The 11,660-nt window shown below is 36.4% G+C and overlaps 1 protein-coding gene and 1 non-coding gene across 4 annotated transcripts in view; both read left to right on the forward strand.

Moving 5' to 3' along the window:
* The window catches only part of Hpse2 (heparanase 2 (inactive)), a 566,360-nt gene that overhangs the window by 279,008 nt on the left and 275,692 nt on the right, over nucleotides 1–11,660 (forward strand). The window lies entirely within an intron of this gene.
* LOC126506355 (U1 spliceosomal RNA) lies at nucleotides 773–931 on the forward strand. The gene has a single exon (XR_007593203.1). It is a non-coding gene; the product is annotated as a U1 spliceosomal RNA (small nuclear RNA).

Genomic DNA, 11,660 nt, shown 5'->3' on the forward strand with positions numbered 1-11,660 from the left:
CCACAGAGAAACCCTGTCTCGAAAAACCACACACACAAAAAAAGCAATAACAAAACCCAATTTAACTTGATTCTTTATCTGAAAAACTTACCTTATCACAATAAAATCCTAGGAATGAACAGACATGCTCGTTTCTGTTCTGTATACTACTGAGTACTCCATCCTGAACATATGTCTAGAAATCACTTCAGCGTTATGAGATGCGCACATGAACCAAGGCAACATGGGACCTCTGTCAAGAGATAAATAAACCAACAGCCCCAGGCACAAAGAGGACTCAGATGTTTAAACCATCAGACAGGAAATTAAAAATAACTACAATTAATATTTCTAAGTCTTGATTAGAAATGGTAGATTGCATTTATGAAACAGATGGGAAGTGTTTAGCAGAGAAGAAAAACTGTAATAAACAGTCAAAAGGAAATGCTAGAAAGAAAAACTCACACAAGGTAATAGGACTAAGGTAATAAGACTGAATAATAGTTTTAATAGGCTCATCAGCAGACTCCTTGCAACCAAGAAAAGAACTAGTGAACTTTAAGGAAATCAGCATAAACCACTCCAGATGGACTACAAAGAAAAGTAGTTTTAAAAGTTCATAGCAAAACACTTGATAGCTAGGAATGCTGGACAGGCCAGCAGAAACACAATCAGAATCTGACTGAGGAAGGGGAGCTATCTTGAACACACAATGGCTGAGGATTTTGTGTTTTAAAAAGAAACAAAGCAGTTCCATTTTAATGCAGCATGCTGTATTAAGAAGGGATACTGAATACTTACCTGGCAGGGGAGATCCCATGATCACCAAGGTGGTTTTCCCAGGGCAAGGCTTATCCATTACACTTGGCATGTGCTGACTCCTACGTTTCCCCAAATGCAGAAACTAGAGTGCATAACTTGTAGTAGTGGACTGTGTTTGTGCTCTCCCCTAAACAAACAAAAACAAAAAAGAAAAACAGAGGAATAGACATTGAAATCATCAAATGTCTCAGTCACTTTCAGAATGAAGTGGGAGGGATAGTCCTAAAGAGCCATGAGAAAAGAAACATGGAGAAATTGCTTGAACTATATGGAGTTGTTTAGGGCCCAGACACTTCAGCTAATGACCTGTTACATAGTAAATCATGTCTTTGAGTCAGTGCATCTTTTTCCTGCTACTAAAAATTGAAATGTTTAACTTAGTGATTTTTAAAAATGTATTAATTACTGTATATATAGTCCTATACTATGGCATGGAGATGAATCCCAGATTCTGTTCAATAGAAAATTTCACTCAGTCCTTTGTTTTCGATTCGTAAATTCAACCAAAGAAAGATAGGCAGTATTCAACAAAAACTAAATTTCCACTGATTACTTATAGAGATTTCTTTGCAATTTTTACTTAAATAATATTTTACAAGAGCTATTTAAATAGAATATACTTTATATTTGACATTGTATGTTAGCTAGAGACGATTTAAAGTATATGGGAAGGTGTGTATAAGCTATAATCAAATGCTGTTCATTTTTGTGCAAGGAATTAGGGTGACTATAGATGTTGGCAGCATAAGGGAAACTAAGGATGTGTTAGTGTACTTGAGAAGAATAAAGCATAACATTTTTCTCTCTTCAAACAATTCAGGAAAAACAATAGTGTATTTCTTTTATTGGATATGCTGTGTCAGACGTTGACCATTCCATCCTGCCATACACGGATGAGAAGGCTGAGAATACAACAGAGAAATTACTTGCTTAATGTCTTGTATGCATGCCTTGTTCATTTAGTACTGAGCATCTAGCATCACCTGTTGACTCCTATGACCATGTTGCTGACTGGAAGTGCAGCTCGATGAGACTGCCCAGCATCTTAGGAGAATAGTCTCATTGCATTTTGTTAGCCTGGGGAAAGATCAAATTCATTCTAAAACATGACCTCTGTGTATATCTGAGCTCTGCCATTTATCAGTTGTGTGGTCCTACAAGTTTTGAAAGCTCATCCATAAGTGAGATTAATAATATTTGCCACATTTATTGGGGTCTTAAGTAACATAACAGGAAAAATGTTGATCATATTCAAGTAAGTCCTCAAGTATATTTATTATTGATTTAAATCATGTAACTCATTCTCAAGAGACACACATTTGAAATTACACCTCTTTGTTGGTATTGACTTATCAGGAACCAGGTAACTTCACAGTTGTGTTTTGGTTTCTTACTAAGAGTGGTCTGTAGTGTTACTTTAGCTATAGTATTTCTACTATATAAATATAAGAAGATGTATCTTCTTATATAAGACTTGTGTCAGAGTTTGACCTGATATTTTACAATATTTGAAAATGTGCCACAAATAACAAACATAATGAACAATGTGTTCTAAATTTATTCCTTTTGCACATTTTAAATTAAAATTACACTTAAACATTAATTCAATTTATATAGAATTCTTGTTAAAATAAGGTGAGGTCTGCAAGATCCTGCAGCTTTTGAGAATATCTCCTGAAAATGATTTTTTTATTAGTCTTATTTCTAGAAATGAAAGCCATTAGAAGTTTAAAAACAGTTGAAAACTTTCTTGTCAATAATAATATAAAATATTGATTTTAGAGGAAAAATGACTTTAACCCCAAAGGTCTAGTGACCCTCAATAAAGTTATAGAGCAAGAATTAATCTTATTAAATAATTTCAAGACAAATTAATTGTTCTATTGATTTAAGATAAGGGAATTTCTTTTGCAAACATTCTTAAACTAATTCCAGAGGTTTCAATGGCTTTCATTAGAAAACACATACAAAAGAAACCCTTATTACTTAGCTGACTTATAATTATTGCCCAAGTGAACAAGCCTACTAAAATAAGAAATACTAAGATATATTGCTATGCTTTTGGCTGATCATTAATCTACTTATTAATTTGCTCTATAGACTTTATCTGATAAGTTATTCAAATTTTTAAAAACAGATTTTTGAGATATATTAATTGACACAAACTCAAATATCTGAAGCCTCTAATTTGATAAATTAAAATATGCTTACATCATAATCGAGATAGGGAATATATCTATGACTAGTGCACATTTCCTGATTCTTCCTTGTTTCCTTTGAAATTCTTCTGCTTGGCTTCAATCACTGTTTTAAAGCCAGCAATCTTATTCTCTAATGAATATTTAAGAATTTTCTGCAGGCATCCAGGTTTATTTTTCTCTTTAGCTCTCTTGTCCTGTGTACCTTGAAATAGGTCCCTGCCCTTGTTCTTTCCGGATTTTTATCTCCATCCTTTTAAGTCAAGAAGTCTACCAGACTCCCTCTCATTTCCTCTCTGTGTTGTGAGCTATAAGCTCTCTTAAAGTAGAATCCTGAGAAATTATAGTATTCATCTTATTTGGTTTTCACACTTCTAAGTTCACTGTCACTTGTTACCTAATATGTAGTGTTTTGAAAACATGTAGTGAATTTGACATTCTGTGTTGGTTAGAAGCAAAGTCTTCCACATTTTACTTAAACTACATTCAATTATTTAGAAGTATCATAAGAATCATTTAATGTATCCTCTATTTTTAAAGTGTGTAATTTTAGCAAGGCATAGTGGCCCATGCCTGTACTTCCTAGAACTCAGGGTATTTAGGAAGGAGGTTCATAAGTTCAAGGCCAACCTGGACTATGAAGTTTCACCACTAGATGGATGGGTGAATGGATAGATGGATAGACAGATAGGTAGGTAGGGGGAGAGAGAGAGAGAGAGAGAGAGAGAGAGAGAGAGAGAGAGAGACAGATAGAGACAGAGACAGAGGGAGAGATAGAGACAGAGAGGGGGGGGGAGATACAGANAGAGACAGAGACAGAGAGACAGAGACAGACAGACAGACTGATAAAGCAACTGTGATCATATAAATTATATTAATTCTTCTGGTTGAGAAAAGGTTCTCTATTAATTCAGATTTTTCTTCTACATCTAGAATCATGATTGTTGAGTGTCATTCCTTGTGTAGACCTGGTAGATTCTTAAAATTAAATAATTCAACCACTGTATTAATCTGTTTTAAATTATCATTCTGAAGTGCCAGGGCTAATCAATTTATAAAGAGAAAACAAATTTCCTGAACTCATTACTCTGAAAACTCCATTATAAGAGTGAACAGTCCCATTGATCGTGGCCTCTGGTAAGGGTGTAGAATGGCAATGGTAGAGAGTTTGTGTTAGAAAAAACTTCACATCATGAACCAAGAAGCAGAAAAATAAGAAGATACTATGATCCAACAGTCATTGTCAAGGGCATGCAGCAGTGTCTCCAGGACCTCTCAGAGGCTTCATCTTCTATATGTCCACAACAGCTCCCAATAACAACAGCCTCGGGACACTCACTCTTCGTGTACGTATCTTGGTCTATTCTGTGGCTAGTAATTGCAGTGTAAAGATTAAATAGAATCATGAATAAAAAATTATTAGTTCATACATTCTCAGTAAAAGCAATACAGTCCTCAAGCAGATTAAAGCTTGTTTCTGGGGAATTGTATATGGGGAAAAGTTAGATATTGTAATAGTTTGTGACCCTCCAAGGGGCTATGATACACAATACAAATCAGATATATAGAATATGTGTAGTATTAAAAGTTAATAGACAGGGAAAGAATCTAAGAAAACACAGTATCTCTAAGGCCCCTTACAGAAAAGTTAGTAATTTTTTTTAAAAGTTAAGATATGTTGCTTTAGTCCATTAGACAATGTGTGTCACCATTAGTTTGATCAATTAAAATCCCAAAGACATTTTCTATTTTTGCTATCTAGTTTTATGTTAACTGGTTTTATATTAAGCTATAGTCAGCTGAGAGGAGGGATTCTCAGTAGAGAAAATGCCTCTGTAACATCTGGCTATAGGCAAATCTGTAGAACATTTTCTGTTTTTTCTTTTCTTTTCTTATCTATCTGTCTTATCAGCGATATTTTATTTGTATTTTCTTAGTTTCGCCTTATTTCCTATCAGTTGCTTAGAATGTCATTTTACATCTAAGAATCATATCTCCCTGGACTTTCTGGCTATAATGGTTTCTTGCTCTTTCCTTGATTTTATTCAGCTTGATATAGTCAGGACATTATGGTTCAGCGGCCCTCTACTGGAATTTAGCTGGCTTTTTTTCCATGATTGGAAATATAGAGTCTGTTTTGTGACAAGCAGCTGAGGGAAACAATTCAAGAGACAAAGGTTTTCCACTAACAGTTTTAGAGGTTTCAATCCACAGTTGCTTGACTGTGTTATTTCTGCCTGTGGTGAGTGGAGGGCATCATTGTAGAAGAGCTTTGTGGAGGGGATGCCAGAAAGCGAGAGAGTAACAGGAGGGCTTGAGGGTAATGTTGGGTAGGGCCTTTTCCTAATTAGTGATCAACAGGGGAGAGCTGAGTCCATTATAGATGGTGCCATCCCTGGGCTGGTGGTCCTAGGTTCTATAAGAAGGAAGCAGTATAAAGCCTGAGAACCAAGCAAGCAGCACTCCTCTCCTCCGTGGCCTCTATGTCAGCTCCCACCTCCAGGTTCCTGCTCTTCTTGAGTTCCTGTTCTGACTTCCTTCAGTGAATAACAGTGATGTCGAAGCCTTAACCCTTACTCCCCCAAGTTGCTTTTGGTCTTGGTGTTTCATCACAGCAACAGTAACCATAACTAAGATGCTATTTAAGTCTAGTGTTGGGTGGCTGAGGAAATGGTCCAATGTATAACGTGCCTATTGCACCAGTGTGAAGCTCTGAGTTTGAATTCCTCATTCCTAGGTAAATGACAGACATGGTGGCATGCATCTGTATCTTCAAGCTGGGTAGACGATTTTGGGAGGCTTACTGACCAGTCAGTCTAGCTGAAAGGGTGAATTCTTGAGTTTGTGACTGACTCTTAGTGTTGTACGTTAGTGGTTTGTAATGTAAACTAAAGGTTATGGGGATACGTGGAAAATAGAAAAGAACTTTAGATTTGTTTGCACATAAATCATTAACTAATACTATGTGAAACATAACATATACATTAGTATATTTATATATATTATAGTATGAATAACTTCTTAAATATTATTTTACTATTATAATTAATAAAAATAAATTTTTTAAAAAGTTTTGGAGTTCATAACAACTCTTTATTACATAATTTCTCAACCAAAGGATTAAAAATATCTAACTATCATCATTTGAGATCATGGATATTAGATATTTTTTGTATTTAAAAAGAATCCTTATATTGCCAGCTTGTGGTGGCTCATGCCTTTAATTCCAGCACTCAGGAAAGTGAGGAAGGTAGAACTCTGAGTTTGAGACCAGACTGATCTACAAAGTGAGTTTCAGGAAAGCCAGAGCTATACAGAGAAACCCCAGCTAGAAAAACAAAACCAAAAAAGAATCCTTACAATGTTGGTAAATAAATTTCTAAATGAGAGTTATTCTTTTAGGGCAGCCATTCAAATAATACTTATCCATAGGTCAGCCAGTAGTTTGTCATTTGCAGATGTGAGCACCTCTGAGATAAAACCTTTTCAAACTTGAAATGGGACGCCGCAGAATGCTTTCCCATTATCGACTGCATGACAGTCTACACCTTTGGATGTAGGACAGCACTAACTGGACTCCTGAGTTTTCAAAGAAGAGAGATGAGGAGAATATGAAGTTGGAAATGAATAGAGAGAGGCTCCACGTAGGCGTTGGAAGGATATGAGCAGAATACATTGTATCTATATATGAAGTTACCAAAGAATAAATACAAATTAAAAGAAAACAACAAAACTTTATCAGCAGACACTAGAAGTTCAATTTCTGTTCCATAAATAAATTTAATTTTTAATAATTCAGTATTTTTAGCTTTGCAGGTGTATTGTACCATGCGCCATGTCGCTGCTCCCTGGTTTGTGCTGTTGTTCTATGTGGAAATGAATTTAGAAAATAACTGGCTTTAAATTAAACTTTTGCAATAGGTTGGACTGAAGCAATTCTCAGCTTCCTCCTGTAGCAGGCACTGTTAATAGAGCCTAGTTGACTCTGAAACTTTGAAGGCTGTTAAATGGGTTATTTTCCCTTTGTTTGCCTTACTGGTTATTACAGATAAATATGATTTATAAGGAGAGTACCTCAGAAAAGTGTTCTAAAAATAGATCTTGCAAATACAGAAAGCATATTTTCTACTTCTCAGCACATAGTGAGTATCTTCTATTAGGTAGGTGGGTACTGGGTTTCATGTCCTTCTTAGCATTTCTTATAAATTACAATCTGGATGAGTCTCTTCTAGAATGTTGGTCCTTGAAGACTGCTGCAGTTGTATCTACGATCTGCACATGTTCTTTGTCACCTCCCTGTAGAATACACCTTACGTGTAATAGGTTTACATATATTTGCCAAATTCCAAATAAAGTAACTCATTTTCATTGCAGATCATTCCGTTGCTGTGTCTTTAGAATCTCATTTTATTTCCTGAAAGGAAAGTTGTAAAGTCATTATTTGACCTTGAAAAGCAGAGATGCTGACCTGTTAGGATTTTTTTCAGTTTTTTCAAAACTGAAAAGAAAACACATTTCAATTTTGCTGTGTGAGCAGCACATTTAGAAATTCATAATTGAATTTCTTGTAACTGAACCTTAAGACAATGCTCTGTCTGCATGATTGCACAGTAAGCCATGTCTCATAAAATATCATCAACTAATAGAATAGTCATTACGATGCAAAGTGAGCATGAAACATGCTGCATAAAGAAGCAGCCTGGAAGAAATGAAAGCAAGAAGTCATTTTAAATCTTCACTTTTAGAAGCACGTGTTAGTTCATGCCTATAACTGCAGCACTGGGGAGGCTGAAGAAGGAAACTCTATCATATGATTCAGTCTATATATAAAGCACAATTAATAAAAACTCAGGGTCAGAAATTGGAGTTCAACCTCAAGATCTGAAAAGCAAAACAGCCAGCCACTGGCTTTTACCTCGACCTCAGTAGGAAATGGCGATCCTGTCTTCAGGAATGCTAGAATGAGACTCTGTATCTAAACACTGTCTCTCCCTCCATTTTACAATCCTCTCTAGGGCTGGGATCAAAGGCTTGCACCACTGGGATTAAAGGTGCATGTCATTGTGGCTACTGGGATTAAGTGTGTTACCATAAACTGGTCTATAAGGCTAAACAGTGGCACTGTTTTTCTCTCAGATCTTTAGGCAGCCTTTATTTATTAAAATACAATTGAAATGCTACTACATATATATGTATATATACATGCACATATAAATTCATATATTTAGTCTATATTTACACATATACGCACATATATCATATATATTTTAGTATAGTTGGTTCTTATGTGTTGTATATAATATATAGTATTATGTACATATATATACACATACTTTTAAAATAATGTTTCCATATAGTTTTTCAAACATTCTCTATTGTTTTTAAAACAATGAACATTGTTGTTTATTCCTCCTTTATCCTTCTCCCTCTGTATTTCTTTTCACCTTCTCCAGTTAAAGCCCTGCCCAGTTTATTCCTTTCCCCACTTCACAGCACTTTCATCTTACTGCCCACCTCCGTTTCTCCAAGACTCCATGGTCTCCTTTTACTTTCTTGGTATCTGTGGCTACTCCAGGTTATATATTCACATGTAACTTTTTTCTAGTTCCATCCCTTTCCCTACTAATTGCATTAGTTCATTCATCTTTATAGCTAAATTCTATTGTGATATGTCCCTATGGTGGTTTGAAAGAAAATGACCACCAAAAGGAGTGACAATATTTAGAAGATGTGGCCTTGTATTCTTTCTTTTCCTATCAACACCATTTGGAAGAACTCTTACCATTCCACCCACTGACTTGAAGGCCAGTGGGGCCACTGATAGCCAGGTTGGGATGAAACTGAGTTCAGTAGTGCAATAGGAAGTGGGAACTCCTGTGGGTTCTGCAGAGAGCAGAGGTGCAGACAGCACACTCAAGAAAAGGAATGGATAATTTTTGCAAAAGAGAAAGGATGTAAAGTTGGATGGGTAGGAGGTAGAGAGGATCTGGAAGGAGTTGAGGGAGGGGAATAGAATCAAAACATATTATATGAAAACAATTATAATTAAAACACATTTTAAAAAAAGATGTGGCCTTGTGAAGTTGTTGTGCTCTTATTGGAGGAAGTATGTTACTGTGGAGGCAGCCTTTGAAGTCTCATATATGCTCAAGATACTGCCTGTTTCTTAGTCCACTTCCTGTTACCTTCTGATAAAGATGTAGCTAGCACTATGTCTGCCTCAATGCCATCATCATCCCCATCATGATGATAAGGGACTGAGCCTCTGAAACTGTAAGCCAACCACCTCAATTAAATGATTTCCTTTCAAGAGTTGCTATGGTCATGGAGTCCCTCCACAGCAATAAAAAACCTCTGACTAAGAAGTTGGTACCAGAAGTGGGTTGCTGTGATAGGCCTGACCATGTTTTTGTTTGGAAGAATTTGGACTTTTGTACCTTGGGTTAAGAAAGCAGTGGAATACATTAAGCACTGCTTAATGGGCCATACTTGGAGGAACATGGAAGACAGTGGTACAGAGTATGACTTGTGAAAAGGAATTAAAGGCTATCTTAGAGTCAGGAGTGGTGGTGCACACCAGCACTCCAGAGGCAGAAGCTGGTGGATCTCTGAGTTTGAGGCTCAGAGCCTCTGTATCCTGGTCTACAGAGAAAGTTCAAAGATAGCCAAGATTAAGCAGTAAAAGTAACAATCAAAAACAGAAAATTGGAGATGTATTAAACATGGGTGCCATGTTCCACCTCCAGCAAGCAGCAGAATTTGGCAGCTTTGGTCACATAATTCTAACATTAAGGCTAAAAGAAAACAATTATGGAATTTTCTCTGGGACTAAGGAAAGCCACTGAGGCCAGGCACGTGTCGGTGGTGTCCCTGAATGTAGGCCTAAAGAGACCATAGCATGAAGCTGCGAAGTTAAAGCCTAGTTTGCCTTGGAGATCCCAGGATGTTAAAGATGCCAGAACTATGGGCTACCCACTGAGGAGAGCTGCTATCAGGGAATGGAAATAACCCAACAGAAAGCAGTGCCAGTACGTCACCAAAGCAATACAGAGTTGGAGATCTGAAGAGCATTTTGACATCAAACATGGAGATGAAGATTTTGGAGTTTGCCCAGCTGGTTTTCAGTCCTACTAGGTCCAGTATTTCATCATTGTGATGAAAGAAGGGAGCCCTTTTCTACATTTTAGAACAGTAATGTATATCCTGTCCCATAATATATTGGAAGTGAGTGATCTGGTTTTTGATTTTATAGGGGATTATAGCTAAGAGATTGCAGGAATCTCAAAAGAAACTTTAAACTTTGAACTTTAAAACACTGTTGAGACTGTGACAGACTATGTGGACTTTTGAAGTTGGATTAAATGCATTTTGTATTATGATATTGTTATAAGTTTAGGGGGGCAGGGAATGAAATGCAGTAGTTTGAATGTAATTGACCCTCATAGTCTCATAGGGAATGGTACTATTGGGAGGTATGGCCTTTTTGGAGTAGGTATGTTCTTGTTGGAGGAAGTACATCATTGTGGAGGTGGGCTTAGAGGTCTCAGATATGCTCAAGCTACTCCCTAAGTATCACAGTCCATTCCTGTTGCCTTCTGATTAAGATGTAACCAGCACCATGTCTGCCTGCACACTGCCATGCTCCCCATTATGATGGTAATGGACTGAACCTCTGAAACTATAAGCAAGCTACCCCAATTAAGAGATTTCCTTATAGGATTTGCTATGGTCATGATGTCTCTTCACAGAAATAGAATCCTATCTAAGTGCCCCGTTTTCATTTTCCATGTATCAATTGAAAAACATTTAGGTGGTTTCCATTTTCTAGCTATTGTGAATAAAGTGGCAACAAACAAGGCTGAGGAACTTTCTGTAGAATAGGATGCTGAGTCCTTTGGGCATATGCCAAGAAGTGGTAAGGCTGGGGCATACAGTATATTCATTTGTATTTGCTTTTGAGACTTCGTCACACTGATGAATTCCATAGTGACTTTAAGAATGAGAAAATTGAGCCATAGGTGTTAAAGCATCACATTGTTTATCTCTGCTTATTTATAGTATTTATTTACAACATCTGTTTCTTCAAACTTTCTTGTAAGTTTATGTAACCCAAAAGTATTGCCAACCTGAATTTCTATATGATATTAATTATGACATATTAGTTTGTATAAAAGTAGAACTTTGTTCTACAGTGATGCAATTTGTAATTTGAATTTCATGTTTTCATAAACCAATTTGCAAAATTTCATTGTTTTATTTTTGCTAAAAGCAATTTGGTGAGTTTAAGACTACCTTAGAAACTATGGGTAATTCTGATTCCATAATGAAAAAGCAGAATGAGTCTTTTCACTTCTTCAGTTATCTCTTTCCTTTCTGTGGCTTCTGATTTTTACTTCTGAAATCTTTTTTTTTTTTTTTTTTTTTTTGATTTTTCGAGACAGGGTTTCTCTGTGGTTTTAGAGCCTGTCCTGGAACTAGCTCTGTAGACCAGGCTGGTCTCGAACTCACAGAGATCCGCCTGCCTCTGCCTCCCGAATGCTGGGATTAAAGGCTTGCGCCACCATCGCCCGGCATAAAATATAACATTTTATTCGTTTATTTGACCCACTGTGAGTGTAAACATTTTACAAAAGTGATTATTTTTTTTTGCTTTTTATTATT

The sequence above is a fragment of the Alexandromys fortis genome, unplaced genomic scaffold, assembly GCF_014885135.2.
Source record: "Alexandromys fortis isolate MF-2015 unplaced genomic scaffold, M_Fortis_MF-2015_v1.1 scaffold_16, whole genome shotgun sequence".
Taxonomy (NCBI): Eukaryota; Metazoa; Chordata; class Mammalia; order Rodentia; family Cricetidae; genus Alexandromys; species Alexandromys fortis.